Genomic DNA, 17,222 nt, shown 5'->3' with positions numbered 1-17,222 from the left:
GATTTTTTTTTCCCTTTTCCTCGGGGTGTAGCCTAGATATGTTGGCCTCCAAATCTTGATGCCATGCCCATGTGAAATGAACACTCACACACTCTTAAGATTCAAGAAAGCGGACAGGAAGCAGGCGGGTACACTGTGGCTGTGCTGAAGGAATATAAAGACACCAGAGAAGGAGAGTCCTGGCATAACATGCTCACACTTTTGACTTTTATTTGCTTACCAATTAAGATGTATTTAAGTTGTGAAATACTATGGTTGTCTTGTTTAGACAACAAACAAAAAACATAAAGCAACTGCTGACATTGTAAAAGCCTACTTTGCTTGAAGAGAACAAAAAAAACAAAAAACATTAAAACAACACAAATAATTTGACAGTGACTCTATAAATAAATCTGGAGTGCATTTCTCGAAAGCATTGTTGCTAAATAAGTTGGCTACTTACTTGGTTGCAATGCTTTTCGAGAAATGGGGTCCCGTCTGGCGGGAACTCAGAGTGGGTACTGACTGAACACCAAGACTGAAACGCTGACACGAGAGAGTAATGCGTTGGACCACAGAGGTAAAGGGATACTGCTGTTGGAAACCTTCGTGATCTCAAGGGACTGTTGTTGTACATACAGATCTGCCAGTTGTATTTGTCAAACTTTTTAATGGTTGAAATAGAAAAACAAATTCTGTACTGTGTGCAAGGGGGTAAAGCTGTTACCTCTGTACTGTGTGCAAGGGGTTCAAGCTGTTACCTCCGGTTGTAATGTTTACTGTATTCTTCTTTGATATCTAAATTTCATTATGTACTGGAAAGGTCAAATATATTTCTAGGACTATTTGAAATCTATGGAAATCGTTGATATTCCCCCCTTCTGGAATTAACAGCAATAAAAACAAAAATTCAAGTGTCTTGACTTTGTCTTAAATTAAGACTTCTTTCCCTTTTGAATTTCTGAAATGCCACACTGAACCTTCTCACGATATCCTGACAAACACACGGGGCAGGTTGTGCCGTTATTATGGGGTTCATTATTAAGTGTGTCTTGGCTATTCACAAACATACTCTACTCACAATAAGTTGAGGTTATCGCCTGTTAAGTTGAGGTGATCGCCCTGCCGATCACAGGGTTGCAAGAGTGGTTCATACCAATTTGTAGGCTACCTTCCTCCATGGCTGAAGTGCCCTTGAGCACGGCACCTAAGCCCACATTGCTCCTGGGACTGTAACCAATGCCCTGTACCTACGTAACTAAGGTGCTTTGGATAGAAAGAATGTGCAGTGACTGAGTAAAACGTATGGAATCACCCGTCTAGTCTAGGAGATGTGTGTGATTTCTCTTAACTGACAGCTATTTGGGGATGGTTGTGGCCCACAAGTTGTGTGTGTGCTGTGTTACTTGCAATAAATTGAAAATCTTTCTTCATTTTCAATCAAAAATGTATTATTTGGAGTAAAATATGTAAGTTAACCTCCATCTATTCAGGAACATATCCCCTCTCCTCATGTATTCAGCAGAGTACTCATTTATTCACCAAGATACCTTATCAATAAATGGCGTAGCCTATCATTTGGAATATCAATGGGGCACCTAAGTCAGGCCCTTCTACTTCTGAGTCGTGGGGCTGTCGCTCCCAAAATTTCGAATGGGAGTAAAAATTTCGAATGGGAGGAAATGGAGCGAGTCAAACTAAATCCTTATCCCATTTGGCATGTGCCCCAGATTTCACTTATAATGGCAGTGAATTTTAAAGGTCTGGATTTGCGGTGTAAGACCACTCATTTTCGGCATGCAAGAAAGGTTATTTTAGCTTTTGTGCAAAATTGTGTGCATCACATATTTGACGTGAACCAAGCCACAGTCAAACCTAATGCTGCACCGCAGCTGAAGTGGCTGTACGTCGGACATGTGACTCTTGTGTAGTCCAAATACTTACATATTTTTGTACGCACATAACTCAAAAATCGCTTGCCAAGTGAAGTAGACAAGCACACTATTAGTTATCATTAATTCTGAGGTACAGCAAATATCTGATTGATGGGGGAATGCAAGGTGGAACAGAAAATAGCTTTGATCAGTCCATTACAGCCCAGTCAAAAGTTTAGGCTCTCACAGCCCCATGAGCCGCCTGGAAGGGGTGGAGACTTAGGTGCTCCATAGGACTTTGACAACTTCTGGAGAACTTTATCATGTGAGAATTAAAAAATGAATCCATTGTATAGCCTACTTTTTAGTGACTATTAAATGCTATTTTTGTCTTTATGAAATTTCAGCAGTAATATTGACAAACCACATTGATGGTGAGCGCAAAATATTTTTAGGCTTGCTCTATGAATCTAATTTCCATGTGTGACTGTAACAAACATGACCATGGAAAAACAGAGTTGCTCCCCTGGTGGTCTGGAAGTAAATAACGTTCTTGAATGGGATTCGACCTAACCACCTTCACATATCACTTGTTAAATATCTGAAAATGAATAAATGCATTATGCTATGAGTTGTAAATGTGCCTAAATAGACGCACCTGCTTCTTTTCATTCTCTTGCACCTCCTTCCCCCTTTTTGTGTATGAGGAGCACTTGCTTTTATCTAAGAGATGTGGAAATAATGTTCATAACAGGTGTAAGTACGAACTGCTGCATTTTATTACAATTCAGACAAGGAGATTGATGTAGAAAATCACAAGGAATTCTATTCACAAAACACATGCCCCATTTATACATTTTCCCCAGCCACATTCAATAGTGTGAACAACAATGCCTGTCCAAGATATTTGTGATGATCCTTTTATCTCCAGTGCTGTCTCTGTGTGTATTGTTTACTTAAGAACATCCACCAACTTTCTCAGGTCACCATACAAAGTTAGATACTCAAACTTTACAAGGAAAAACCACCACCTATGCATGTGTTTCATCACAAACCACTCCCTATGCATGGGTGTTATTATAAACCACCCCCTATGCATGTGTTTTATTATAATAAAAAGTGAGTATATTGTGGTACACCAGTGGTCTCCAATTACGTCCCCTCCAGGGCCAAATTATGTACCGCAAATGAGGCTGAGAGACAAACAAATCCCCCAACCATATGGCCACAGACAGTGCACAGTATGTTTTGATTTGATCCAACCTCATAGCAGGCCAAATATTTGCCATGCCAGGGCCATTTGGAGAACACTTTGGAGAACACTGTACACCATTCCACTGCAAGAAAAAAAATGCACACCAACACCACAACTTTCTTCTTAAGTTTGACCCTTGTAAGGTGTTTGTTTTTTGGTTACATAGAAGGTGTGCTGGTCAATTTGACGCGGGCATAGAGAAAAATCATGAAAACTGAAAAAAAAAAAACATAATTCACCCTGCCAGTGAATTTTTGTTTATTTATGTTTTTGAGAGTGGGAGATACAGAAAGAGAAAGATAAGGAGACTGTGAAGAAAGAGAGTAAACTCAATCCAAGCTCTCGGATTGAATCACTAGAAGTAACGCACAGTGTTCCATACAGCGTCACCTCGCAGAATGGTGTTTCCGCAATCAAAACAATGCCATTCGGTGTGATGGCAACCATCACACGTATTGAATGGCTCATGTGAAAGAGGACGTTGTCGTCTTCAAAGTAAGACCACATCGACTTACAGTGGAACATTGTGGTTAATGTATGGGTTGATTATTTGTGCTAAGTGCCGGTTAGCCATGAGCCGCTAGCTTCCATCGGCCTGTACAAATAAGTAACAGTATTCCGTACATCTGATTTACCTTAAAATGCCGCAATAGCAATGGTTTTCATGCAATTATAATGTTGGTGTGTTTGTTTGTTGTCAAACTATCCCTTCAAAACAGAGTTTGAATAACTACAACACGGTAAAGATAACTTTGAAAGCAACATGCATGCTAACCGGAAGTAGCTTGTTGCAACCTTGTTGCAACAAGCTACATTGCAGCCAAGAACGGCACTTCCGTACGCGGTTGCCATGTCATTTTTACCGTGTTATATTCACTTAAACTCTTTATGGAAGGAATAACAATTAGTTTAGCACTTCACAAACACATACACATTAGATCGGGCATGAAAACCATTGGTAGTGCACCGTTTTAATGTAATGAAGTTGTACGGAGTACTGTTACTTATTTGGTCAGATGTGTTCGGAATACTGTTACCTATTTGATTCAATCAATCAACCCATACATTAACCACCGCAAGTCTAGTTGGTCTTATTTTGAAGACGACAACCTCCTCTTTCAAATGAGCTATACAATAGGTGTGATGGTTGTCATCACACTGAAAAGTTTGTTTTAATCGCGAAAACGGCATTCTGTGAGGAGGTACAGAACACCGTGCGTTGCTTCTAGTGCTCTTATTGTGCAAGGTTGAAACATTGATGCACTGAAAACGGTTCAAAATGACCCAAACACCTTACAAAAGTTAAATATACATCTGATTATTTTGCCTAACATTGTTCACAGATGGGAGACAGTCAGACAGACTGTAATTATTATGATTATGATTATGATAATAATAATAATTATTATTATTATAGCAAAACTACTCAGTGTTGTGGTAGAGGTAGTTTTCCACTTTTTGCTGTTTTCTTTATTAATTTATTTCTGCAATACTCCATTTCTTCTGTTTCACTCATATAAGTTCCTTGGGTTTGTCATATCCAAAAAGTCTGAAGTCAGTTTCGTACAGTTTGTAGAGTTCTTTCCGCCACTTGTAAGGAATGCTGCCGAAATACTCCCGCTCCCAGCTGAGTGTGGTTTGGTTCCGATCACTCACAGGGAAATTGACCACATTGTCCACACGCAGAATACGCAGCAAGTGCTCAACATCCTCGTCCAGTGTCTCCAGCTTACCCACAAAGTCATAGTTTATCTGGCATGGGTGGCACAAGCGGTGTATCTGTCTCCAGTGGGGCTCATAGGCCTCCGACCTCTCCGTCTTAGGGTCCAGAAGGTACTGGATGAAGTGAGAGAATTTCAGTCTAATACCAGCTGCCAAGGCGCCCTTAATTGCAGCTGGAGGCTTGCGGTACTTTCCATATTTTTGAAGCATACCCCGGGCATACTTCTTGTAGAACGCGTCATCGGCCCTCTCAAAGTTGCTCCGGAAGGCAGAGATGAGCCTGACGAAGGGGTCTCTGACAAACAGGAACTTGGTGTAGTTCTTCAGCTTGGTTTCCATCATATACCGCGAGAAACTGCCGTAGCACTTCCTGAACTTGTCAAAGGTGAAGTGCACGTTGTATTGATGGTCCCCTGAGTAGGGAACATTCTGGGAGTCATTGTAAGTCACACCACCAACCCGTCTCTCACTTAGCACAGCCATAGTTCTCTTCCAGTTGGTGCAGGCCACCTTTGGCACAAAGCAGTAGATGATCTTGTGACGGTCGTCCACAATGAAGTGTTTCAATTCGTTGTCGGGAATGTCGTCAAACTTTCGATTCTTTCCAGGGAACGTGCTGTTGGCACTACAGACGCTACGCAATGTCTCTTTACGCTCCTTTTGCCTTTGTTTGAGATTCTGTGAAATAGGTGTCAAGTGAATTTTCCACTCACGCCTGAGAAGGCCTTTGTCTGACTTAGACGATTTGGACTGGTGCTGAGTGTTCCTAGACAGGTGCTACTCACTAAGCTGCTCTGTAGGGTCCTTTATGTTGTCCAGGAACTGATTGGCAAATGCATCGCTGACTGACAGGAAGGAAGGCTCTTTGTCCGCCGTCTCGGTCTTCCGTGGACCTCCCTCTAGCTGCTCTCCGGCATGGGGGCCAGATATGGCGCTGTACAGTGTGACCAAGGTGCCTATTCCCATTACGTCCCAGTAGGTGGCGATCAAAAGTACCATGAACATGGTCCACAGGATCAGAAGGATCCATATCCCCTTAGACCCCATATTCTTAGATGATTTTTGATCCTCAAAGTAGGGCCTATAAAACTTGAGATAGAGAGTTGGAGAATGTAGGAGAAATAGAAAATTCACTGTCAGTAACAAAGAAACGCAGTAATTGAAAGTCAAAGAGGCCATAAGGATTTCCATTAAGGCTGGGCGATTTTTTCGATTTCGATATTAGCGATATGATTTTTTTTATGATTATGAATGAGACGTCCGATATGCCAATATGACAAGCCACATCCCCTCTACCTATTCCACCACTTATTTTAAACACAAAAAAGACAAAAGAAATGTGTATCGACTTTAGGAGGTCACAACCATCCTCTTCCACAGTTGTGATGGGAGAGACCATCCAGACTGCTAATACCTACAAATATCTTGGCATTGTACTGGATGACAAGCTGAAATGGGATGCATGGACTGATGCACTGCACACCAAGTCGCAACAAAGAATGTACTTTTTAAAGAAAATGCTTGTTTTTAATGTTGATGAACGGATGCTCAAAATGTTTTATACTGCTTTTATTGAAAATGTTTTAACCTTCTGCATTATTTGCTGGTTTGGCAATGCCTCTGAGGCACAGAAAAAGGTGGTCAGGAGGACGGTCACAACTGCCAGCAAACTTCTCAGGATCCCTCTGCCAAGCATGGAGAGTCTCTACAAGGACAGACTGCTAAAAAAGGCAGACAAAATAATTGAACAGTACACACATCCACTGTCTTCTTGCTTTCAACTCCTGCCATCTGGACGCCGCTTTTGTCCCCCCTTCCTGTCTAAAAACAGGTCAAGGTTTTCTTTTATTTATTCATTTATTTATTTGTACATGGGGAATGCCTCTTGAGATGCAACATCTCATTTTCAGTAGGGTCCCCTATCCCTCAGGCTATTAAGGCACTCAACGAGGTGATGTCTTAATCCATCAGCTTTGGTGTATAGTATAGTGTATGCAGGTCTGTCTTTCCTGTCTTGTTTTGTTTTCGTTTTGTTTTTGTTCTGTCTGTTGCTTTGTTATACCTGTCTGTGTCTCATGTGCCAGCGTCTGTACTGCAAACAAAATTGCCCCATGGGGACAATAAAGTACTACTACTACTACTTACACCTGCCACTAGATTTTATGCCAGACAGATACAACCAAGAATTCATGTTCCTTAACCCTCTGGGCGCTATAGGATTTCCCCCAGCATTGATGATTTTGACATCTTAAATTCAAAAGGTTGTGGCTTGACATAGGTAATAAAGCCTTACAATGAATAAGACAAATATTGAGGATGACCAGAAGTTTATTTTAGGAGTAAATTATTCCATCTAATTTGCATATTATGATTTCATATGGTGTCTGCCATTTTGGATTCATATTGAGTTATCTCCAATATGTTTATAATTCATTTCATTTCATTTATAAAAAATCCCCACATACCTTTACTTTTATGTTCTAGACATACATTTTGGTCTAGAAAGCAATAAATTGTACAGTAAAAGTGTAATTTGTAACTAATATAGTTCAACAATACACTCACCGGCCACTTCATTATGAACACCTCTCTAATGCTGGGTTGGACCCCCTTTTGCCTTCAGAATGGCCTGAACTGCCTGCAACAATACTCGGGTAGGCTGTGCCATTCCAACAAAGATAAATTGGCACTAATGGGCCCAAATTGTGCTAAGAAAATATCCTTATGCCATTGTATCCCAGCCTGAAACGTTGATGTAAGACAGGGTTGACCCATGTTTTCATGTTGCTGACGCCAAATTCTAAACAGAGGGTTGCAGTAGATATCAAAAGACCAGGCAACATTTTTCCAATCTTCTAGTCTCGTTTATGGCGAGCCTGTCCAAATTGTTGCCTCATTTTCCTGTTCTTACCTGTCAGGAGTGGCACCAAATGTGTTTTTCTGCTGCTATAGCCCATTTGCCTCAAGAGTTGATATGCTGTGTAATCAGGGATTCTCTTATGCATACCTCGGTTGTAATGAGTGGTTTTGAAAATGATAGCATTTTGATTTTATTCTCAGTTTACCAAACGTCTCAACTTCACCAGAGTTGGGGTTTGTAATTGACTTTGTATTGAGTCACGTGACAAAAGTGATTCTGGAGACTAGAGCGATTTGCGCGACGAGCGCGACAGTTTGAAGTTGAAATCCTTTCAACTTTCTATGACGCGGTTCGGCGACAAGCCGCAACAGCCAATGACTGTATAGAGGTCAGTGACCACACACTGTATTCCCCAACAGTACTATAAACTAGAAAAGTTTATGCTGTAATACTCAATATACAAATTTTAGGTGTTCTCAACAGATTTTCAGGTACCAATATATTAACTCTGGTTGGCATTGTGTTTTTAAGTACAACTGACATCCTAACACAATGACTTTGAGTTTGTAAATTGGAACTTTATCTGGCATATGAGTGGTTAGATGTCATGGCAACAGCTGAGGCAACCATGGAGTAGTGGTTAAACAGCTGGTCTTCAACCTCAAAGGTTCCAAGTTCAATCCCCAACATGTAGATAACCTTACCTACTTTCATACTTCCTGGAACATGGTATGAAAATGTTCAGATGGCCGCCAGACCCATGACTCCAGCTTTAATTAGCAATATTTTTCACATTTAATTTCGAGCAAAATTACAAAAGAAAAATGCTTAGGTAAAGCAAGACAATGTTTGAGCTGCTGTGGTCTGGATAGGGGAATGGCCACAAGATCAGAGGATTGCAGGTTTGAATCCTGTATTACCAATTTAAAAAAAAACACTCAAGTAGATATTTATTGTTTATTTTTCGTGAAACTGTGAAAGTTACGAATTCTTTAAATCATGTCAATTGGAACTATATCTGACATATGAGACTATGGATGTCAGCATGTTCTGCTTGGACAGTCATGGACTAACAGTTAAGCAGTTGGCCTTGAAACATGATGGTTTCAAGTTCAATTCCCTGCACGGGATGTTAATTTAAAAAAAAAAAAATCACATTCAAACATTATTGTTTTGGTATGATGTGAGTTGGCCGGATTTGAAGTGGAAAGTATGTGTGAAACACATTTGACTGTTAATTATGAGTAAGTCCACTTTCCACTGACACAAATCCTGCAGTTGAGTGGTGTAGGGGATAGTCCTCTGCATGTAGCCATATTGGCATGTCCTTATCTTGAGGTTGAGAGTTTGAACCCTAAGGCTGGGTCACTCACTTTTTTGGTTGTTTTAGTTTTTTTTTATTGTTTACCAGCTTCTGCTTAGTGTAAAGAAAAAACATTCATGTCAGAACCATATAACCCTATTTTATTAACATGCAACATAAAATACAAACTTCTCTAAAAACGGTGACTCTGTCAATGGGGGATAGATTTACTCAACACCATGTGACCATCAAAACACAACTGACAACTTGGCATGGAAAAATGTGTCTATCAACCTCACTTCAAGGTAAGAAAAGACCCATAAAAGTGTGTTGGTGTGTATGTGTAGTAGTTTACTATGTTGCTGTGTGTGACCTTAGGTGCTCTTGATGCTGCACTGTGTGTATGTTATGCTAGCAACTTAGCTTAGAATGTTAGCTACTGCTAGTTAGGCTAGCACTGTGTAGGCCTTTCATACAAATCTTTATCTTGTATCATACATCTGCAGTGTATTTGCAAGTGATGCGTTGCATTTTCATAATGACATATTGCACATTGAACTTCTGTATAAACCAGTGTAGCAAACCCAGTGATCATGCTGGGGGCCTAATCCAACAAGTCCTCATGAAAGCCTTACATTTATTATTTATGCTCCACAGGCAGCCGATATGGGACCACCAGAACTCTGTGATCTATCAGCTCTACTCAACACTCCAAAGTATAAACAACTGACTGTGTTGTGAAGTCTGACACTATTTTGGGAGAAGTGTTATTGTAAGTTAGGCTATATGGATCTCCTTCAGCCACCAACTCCTAATAAAAGATTCAGAAATGGACAACAAATAAATACTAAATTGCCTAATGTGTTGAGGTTGATTCTTTGTAGTGTATTGACTGTTGACTGTATAGACTGGGTCTACATTTTAGAACACATTGTTGTGTATTGTATGATTTTTGTGTTATTGTCTACTGTTTTTGTCTGTCAACTACATGGACCAAAATGAAAAAAAAAAATGATATAAAGCATTGTTCACGTTTGTGGAATTAAAGCTTATGTTATATTTGGTTATATTTCGTTTAAACAGAGGGGTGGTAGCCTAGTGCATCAGTATAAACCAACCAATCAATAAACCAACAAGATTTTTTTTGGCTCTAAAATGGGAAAACATAAAACTTAGAGCCAATATAGCTAAAAAAAAATGCTGTGCTTGTTTACTTTAAACTTGTAACTCTCTGCTAAGAACTAATTGCATTGATTTTTGCATCACTCTCGAAATATTTATGTCAATGGAGCATGTTAGATCTTTGAGTAGCAGCTACTAAAACATTCAAGATTTTATTTTTTCTCATAACATTTGTTTTCACATAACATGTCTGATTTTATGTAAGACTTAGTTTGTAAGTTTTAGTTTTCAACTCAAATCTTTTGTGTAAACCATTGTTTCTGTGCATTTTAGAGTTTGGAGTACATACTTGACTTGGGCTTATAAAAACTAAAAATCTAATTATGGAATTAATGTTTTCAATCTTTTCAGTCATTTCAAAGTTTTTGATCATCTTCTCAAAGATTTTGTGTCCTTCATATGCATGAATGTTTGTAGTATTTACGTAAAACATTTGGTCACAAAACTAAAACTTTAACGGGAATAAGTTTCCACAAAAGTTTTGAGTTAGTTGAACATGTTGGGGTTTACAGTGCAGCCAATGGGAATGCTTGAATGCTTTGGCTTCTGCCTGTACGAACATACTCTAGTCTCTTCAGTCGCTCGTATCGCTTGCTGCTGCACTCTGACGCTTGAATCGCATCGCGCCTGGTCTATTCGCGCAGTAAGTCTCCACCCCTTCCGGGCGGCTCGTGGGGCTGGGAACGCAAAAACTTTTGACTGGGCTGTAATGGACTGATCAAAGCTATTTTCCGATCCACCTCGCATTTCCCCGTCGATCACACATATGCTGTGCTCCAGAATTAATAACAACCAATGGTGTGCTTGTTGACTTCACTTTGCAAGCGATTTTTTAGTTGTGTGTGTGCAAAAATATTTAATTATTTGGACTACACAACATACATCGCATGTCCGATGTGCGGCCACTTAAGCCGCGGTGCAGCGGTAGGGTTGGCTGTGCCTCGGTTCACGTCAGATATGCGAGGCGCACGTGTAGTCTCTAACACAGTTTTGCACAAAAGCTAAAATAATGTTTATTGCGTGTCGAAGATGAGTGGTCTTACAAAGCAAATCCAAACCTTTCAAATTCATTGTCATCATATGTGAAATCCGGAGCCCATGCCAAACGGGATGAGGATTTAGCTTGACTCGCTCCATTAACTCTCATTCAAAATTTTTGAGAGCTCCAGCCCCACGGATCGGAAGTAGAAGGGCGTGACTTAGGTGCCCCATTGAGGTGTCCTGATCATGGTAATGCCCCACCTCCCATCCTCCTCTATGACTGAAACACTCCTTGCATGGCATCACTCTTCTCATACTGCTCCCTTGAGGTACTGTTTAGAGCTACCTTTTACATACATGAGGTCTATATTCTATATGTTGTTCTATCTGTGCAGTACTGTGTCACAATGAAAGAGAGAATGTCAGCTGGGCTTGTATGAACTTGTGTCGAAAAAGGCTTGTGTTTCTGCCAAATTCTATGTCTTTATACCGAAGTAAGTGGCTTTTACACTAACCATTAGTGACAGAGGCGGCCATCTTGAAAAATTGCCGCCATACTGCCTTTTTGTGTAGCCAGCATTTGTTTTCTTAAAAGTGGTCCTTGGAGAGTAGTTAAGCCAAATGTAATGTTTTTATACTAAAGGTTTTTACACTAACCATTTAACAGCAATGGAGGCTATCTTGAAAAAATGTCCGCCATATTGAGTTTTGCATGGCCAGCACCTGTTTTCAAAAAGGCGACCCTTAGAGAGTATCTGTGCCAAAGTCCACGCTTTTATACCAAAGCGAACAATTATGCCACTAATCTGCTTACCTTAATCAGCCTCAGACAATTTGAAGAAGAAACTCTTATTTTGTTCTGTGAAACCTAAAAGCTTGTTAAACTACTGTATATTTGTTCATTACATTTGTAAAAAAAACAAAAACAAAAGTAATGAATAATAATACAAAAATAGTGATTTTGTTCATATTGTGATATAAAATCGAACATTTTGGAGGGGGAAGAAAATTCTGAATTTAACTTTTTCTGATATCACCCAGCCCTAAATTCAGTATCCTAAAATCCAAGCGCTTAATAAACTTCAATTCATACTTCATATGTGACAATGGTGGATCTTGCTGCATCCTTACAACACTTCCACACATGGTTGTTGTCAAGAGGGTGCCCAGTCTTTATGCCACAAGAAACTGACGTAGAACTGGTTTTAAGCTCCCTCCTTTTCATACCTATGCTTGGTCTGTGGGTGGGAGACGCGACGCCTTGTTTTTTCGTAACATTGGTTAAAAACCTACAAAACTGTTATTTTCCTTTAAAAAACAAATGTCAATGAAACAATGGTACATTATGTTTCATATTAGTCTTAGATGAGAAGAAACATTTTTGTTAAGATTTATGTAAAGGTTTATATGTCAAATTTCCTGCGGTGTGACTGTAACATTAATGAAACAATATATAATAATACATATATATATATATATATATATATATATATATATATATATATATATATATATATATATATATATAAATTAACCAACAACATTTTGAATAATGTATGAAGCATTTGGCATGATTGCATAAATCTTAACTTTAGATATGTGAATGTGGAAAAAACTCAAGACAGTAATATTAACTTCAAGTTCAATTTCGTAACACAAATTGCGTCCTGTGGAGTGACATGTATGTCAATGTTTGTGAATGGGCAGCTGCAAGGCCAACTACAAGGGTCTTAAAGACTGGCTCCTAACCAGTCAGTACCTCAGTTATTGGAGAGTGCTGTGGAAGTTTAAGGTGACTCTTAACCTCTTAATATGTCTTCATATTGCAATCTTTCTGTCACGCAATGCTTAGGTTCATTTTATGGTGTCCTGTGGTGTGACTGCTCTTATAGGAGGAAAAAAAAGTGTTTTTATTAATGAAAACACATATTAAGATTAAACACAATATCATTATCAAGTTAGCATGAGCTCAGATGTCAGTCATGTATACAAAAGGATTAAAATGGCCATAATGCAGTGAATTCCCTGTGGTGTGACTCCATTTTCCTGCGGTGTGACATGCCTATGCTATGTGTTGATGCAGGACACATTTTCCCAAAAATGGCAAAAATAAGGTGAAATTCCACAGACCACTAAGTGCTTTATTTTTTTCTATTTTTTTCCAATTTTTATCCATCATTTTTTTCAGGAATTTGAAAAACTTTTTTTTTTTTTGCATTACGCCCTTAAACGTCAACCACCCCTGTATAAAATGTTCTCTATTAATTTATGTCTCTACATATTTATTTTTGTTATTGTGGACTTACAGGTAATGCATTGTATATTGTGAAATGGAAGTCTATCTCCTTTCTCCTTTCCAAAAGTCACCATCAACGCCATCCCTCCCAAGACCATTTAAAACTGAAAAGCACTTAACCAACATTCATGTAATGTCAGTTGGATGTTGATTGTTCCACAAATTACAAGGTATCACATGGATGAAAGCTTCTGATATGCAAGTGTACTGTCATGCAATCAATACAACTAGCTTGAAGCATTCTAGTTTAAAATACTGTAAACTACTAAGGTGTGTGTAATGACCATGCAAAATTAATTGTAAAAATCTTAATATATAGCAAGATATTAAAGTCCGACACCAAAATAATCCACTAACACTTTACTATAGTTTTCCGCTTGAACACAACAGCATTCTTCCCAAAAATGTCAAACTGTTTGGCTAAATTAGCTGATATGGACTTACCTCTCTTTCCCGATGCACTCTAAGCAGTGTAAGCTGAAAAATGACGAGCAAACCAGTTTGCAAAATATGCTTTCACAGCACCAGTTTAAGGGAGGGCAACTTTGCCCTCATGTCTACATTGCAGGGCCCGGGCATGCTGCCAACGCCAAATCAGCATACACTTGATAGGACTTGATGCAAAACTTACCAGCTTTCATGCATGAAGAAACTCACTAAAATGAAGATATGGAAAATACTGGTTGCCAAAATTGATACATACAGGTTACAGGCTTGTGTTCATTGGTGTACACAACATTTTCCACAAATATATTCTTGCCTGTCAGCCAATAGTGAGTAAGTTACAGTTTGCTATTTCATTGTGCTGACAACTTTTTTCCAGTTTTAGAATGATTTGTCCAAAAGTAATTAAGAAAATGGCAAGAATTTTCAGGATTCGTCCTGCCATACATCGCAAAAGCGCATATTAATTTCATTTCCAAGTTAGTTCATTTGATTTAATTCATCTTGACATTCAGTCACTAATTTGATAATGTGCGTTCGCATGCATACATTAGTGAATGTTTTTTTTTTCTCTCATCATCATGTCGCTGTGCCACTTGTCATTTATGGGGGCAATATGTCTTAACTTAAAATAAATATATTGAATCACAATCACTAACATGGATACAAAATAGAGACTTTTGAAGACCTGGCTCACAAGCATCTCAAACGATTATGAATGGAACATGCTTGGAACAGTACTTGGTGAATGACGTGAAAATGGGCGTTACTTGTCCTACCAAAGCCAGGATGCTTCATATTGAGAAATAGCCATTGTGTGTTCTTTATGCGCCTACTAAATCCAAGTGCAGAAATGAAACAATTTTCAATAGATTATTAAACAATGCACCATGTTATTACATTTCCATCACATCAGGAAAAAAAATTAGCAACCACATTTAGTACATTTTGCATGATGTAATAATTTATTACAAGATGAGAAAATTTGTATTATTGGTATTAAATGGTACTAGTGCAGAGCCCGTTGGGTCTTTTTGACCCTATTTGCCCGTCATGAAAAGAAGTGGTGACAATAACGGTTGCTATATATTCATTAATATGTAGTCCTATTGGTATTACTGTAGCCCATGTGTGTGTTAGGCCTAGGCTATTTACCTCCGCCAGGAGGGTAGTGACTGATTGCCCGAGTTGTGTGTTGGTTTCTTACTTCTTGCTCATTCGTTTGTTCGGGGCCTGGGAGCCCAGAAGGTCTGGGTTGACGCTGTCCATTACTTCCATTTGCTCTTTCGGTTAAGGCTTCAAATTAGGCTCCAAGTGTTGCTGAAATGTTGATTGCCTGCCTTTTTATAGTCGCACACACGGTAACCGAACGTGACGTCATAATAGCAGCATACTCATTTTCATTTTGAGGTAAGCATAGCATACCCTCCAGTCCAATTTTGTTCACCTGTTGAATAGTGGGACAAAACCACAACCTAACGGCCACACGCATTAGCTTGCTTCTTTTGCAGACACCAGCTTTACTTACACCTCGAACCATTCTAAAGAAATGATTTGTGCACTGGAGTCAGTGAGTATTGAACATTGCGACAGTCCACTCGAAGCGAAGTGTGTGTGTGGTAGTGTGTGTCGTAGCAGGTGTCGTTGCGCTGCTTGGAATGTTGCGCAATCAGCTGGTTGCGATGTCCGATTGTTGGTTGCACAATCAGCTGGTTGAGTGAAAATTAATTTGAGTGAAAATTGAAGTTTAAGTAATAGCCTATCTTCATTATATTATGTCCAAAACATTACAAACTTTGTTGCCAACCACGTTGCCCTGCATCCTCCAATTTGCAGATTATCCGGCACCGCGAGTGGTGCGGGAGTTGTGCGTGGAGCAGATAGAACAGACAAACATTTGTCATTTGTGTCAAATGCGAGTAAACTGAAACAGAAATCTCGAAAACGTCGGGTAGCCTACACCGTCAGAGGTTTGTGGTGCATAGATAAATAGATAGATTGTTTTCCTAGGGAATTGCTGTAGTGTCGCCAGGTCTCCCCGTGGCTGTTTATATCAGTGCTTGCTGTTTGTGACTACGCGCATGTAAACTGAATAGCGAAATCAAACATACATCTCGAAAGCGTAGGGTACGCTGTCAGAGGTTTGTGATGCTCACCGACGCTATTAGATGGGCCTATAGGATGACCGGTGCAGCAGGACCTGCTGGGACGTGACGACATCACATCCTGTCCAGTTTTGGTCTGGTTTTAACAAAACTGCTGTCTTTGGCATTGTGACGTGGCACAAAAGAGGTAAGGTTCCTGCCGGCTCTAATGTTGGGTGCATGGGCGCAGATAGCGGGGGGGACGGGGGGGACATGACGTACCCAGATTTTCATTCACCTGGATTCGTCCCCCTCATCTCCCAGGTCAAAAAAATTTGTACTTAAGTGTACTTTAAATATATTTAATTTTCTGAAAGTATATTTTAAGTACACTCTATTTATCAAGTACAGTGCTTAAGTATGGTATTTAAAAATATACTTATAGTTTAGTGTATTTTAAATATATTTTAAAATCATTTGTATTATTAAAGTTATGTACTTAAATATAGTTTTATAAAATATACTGTTAGTGTATTGTATTTTAAATGTATTTTAAGTATATTTGTATTTTAAAAGTAATGTGCTAAGTGTAGTATTGTCAAATATACTATTAGTGTATTATATTTTAAGTGTATTTCAAGTATATTTGTATTTTAAAAGTAATGTGCTAAAGTGTAGCATTATAAAGTATACTATTAGTGTATTACACTTTAAGTGTATTTTAAGTATCTTTGTATTTTAAAAGTTATATACTTAAGTGTAGTATTATAAAATACACTATTAGTGTATTGTATTTAAGTCTATTTTAAGTACATTTGTATTTTAAAAGTAATGTGCTAAAGTGTAGCATTATACAGTGTACTATTAGTGTATTATATTTTAAGTGTATTTTAAGTATCTTTGTATTTTAAAAGTCATGTACTTAAAGGGGTATGCCACTATTTTGGTGCTTAATACAGTTAAAATCGTTGGCTGGGGTTTATAAAGGTGGTAAAGTGTCTTATTTTTCATGTAAGCCGTTGTCTTGCTTTAAGACAAGTTAAAAGAGGGAGTATGACGCTAAGCTAGTAAAAGTCAATGGATCCGTGTAGCATTGTAGCTTGCTACACGGATCCATTGACTTTCACTAGCTTAGCAACACACTCCCTCTTTTAACTTGTCTTAAAGCAAGACAACGCTTAACAAGAAAAATAAGACACTCTACCACCTTTATAAACCTAGGCCAACGATTTTAACTGTATT

General features: G+C 38.8%; 1 protein-coding gene and 1 pseudogene across 1 annotated transcript in view; one reads left to right on the top strand and one right to left on the bottom strand.

Annotated features, from left to right (window-relative positions):
• The window catches only part of LOC134456065 (zinc finger CCHC domain-containing protein 2-like), a 114,647-nt gene extending 113,745 nt beyond the window's left edge, over positions 1-902 (top strand). Inside the window, exon 16 of the mRNA XM_063207499.1 lies at positions 1-902. This exon is cut by the window's left edge and continues 2,023 nt beyond it. The gene's annotated coding sequence lies outside the window, so the exon portion shown is untranslated.
• A 3,406-nt stretch (positions 903-4,308) lies between these two features.
• LOC134455332 (carbohydrate sulfotransferase 12-like) lies at positions 4,309-13,920 on the bottom strand (annotated as a pseudogene).
• Positions 13,921-17,222: the final 3,302 nt, after the last annotated feature.

Source organism: Engraulis encrasicolus, chromosome 9 (assembly GCF_034702125.1).
Source record: "Engraulis encrasicolus isolate BLACKSEA-1 chromosome 9, IST_EnEncr_1.0, whole genome shotgun sequence".
Taxonomy (NCBI): domain Eukaryota; kingdom Metazoa; phylum Chordata; class Actinopteri; order Clupeiformes; family Engraulidae; genus Engraulis; species Engraulis encrasicolus.
The sequence above is the reverse complement of the archived record's forward strand: the minus strand, read 5'-3'. Positions and strand labels throughout refer to the sequence as shown.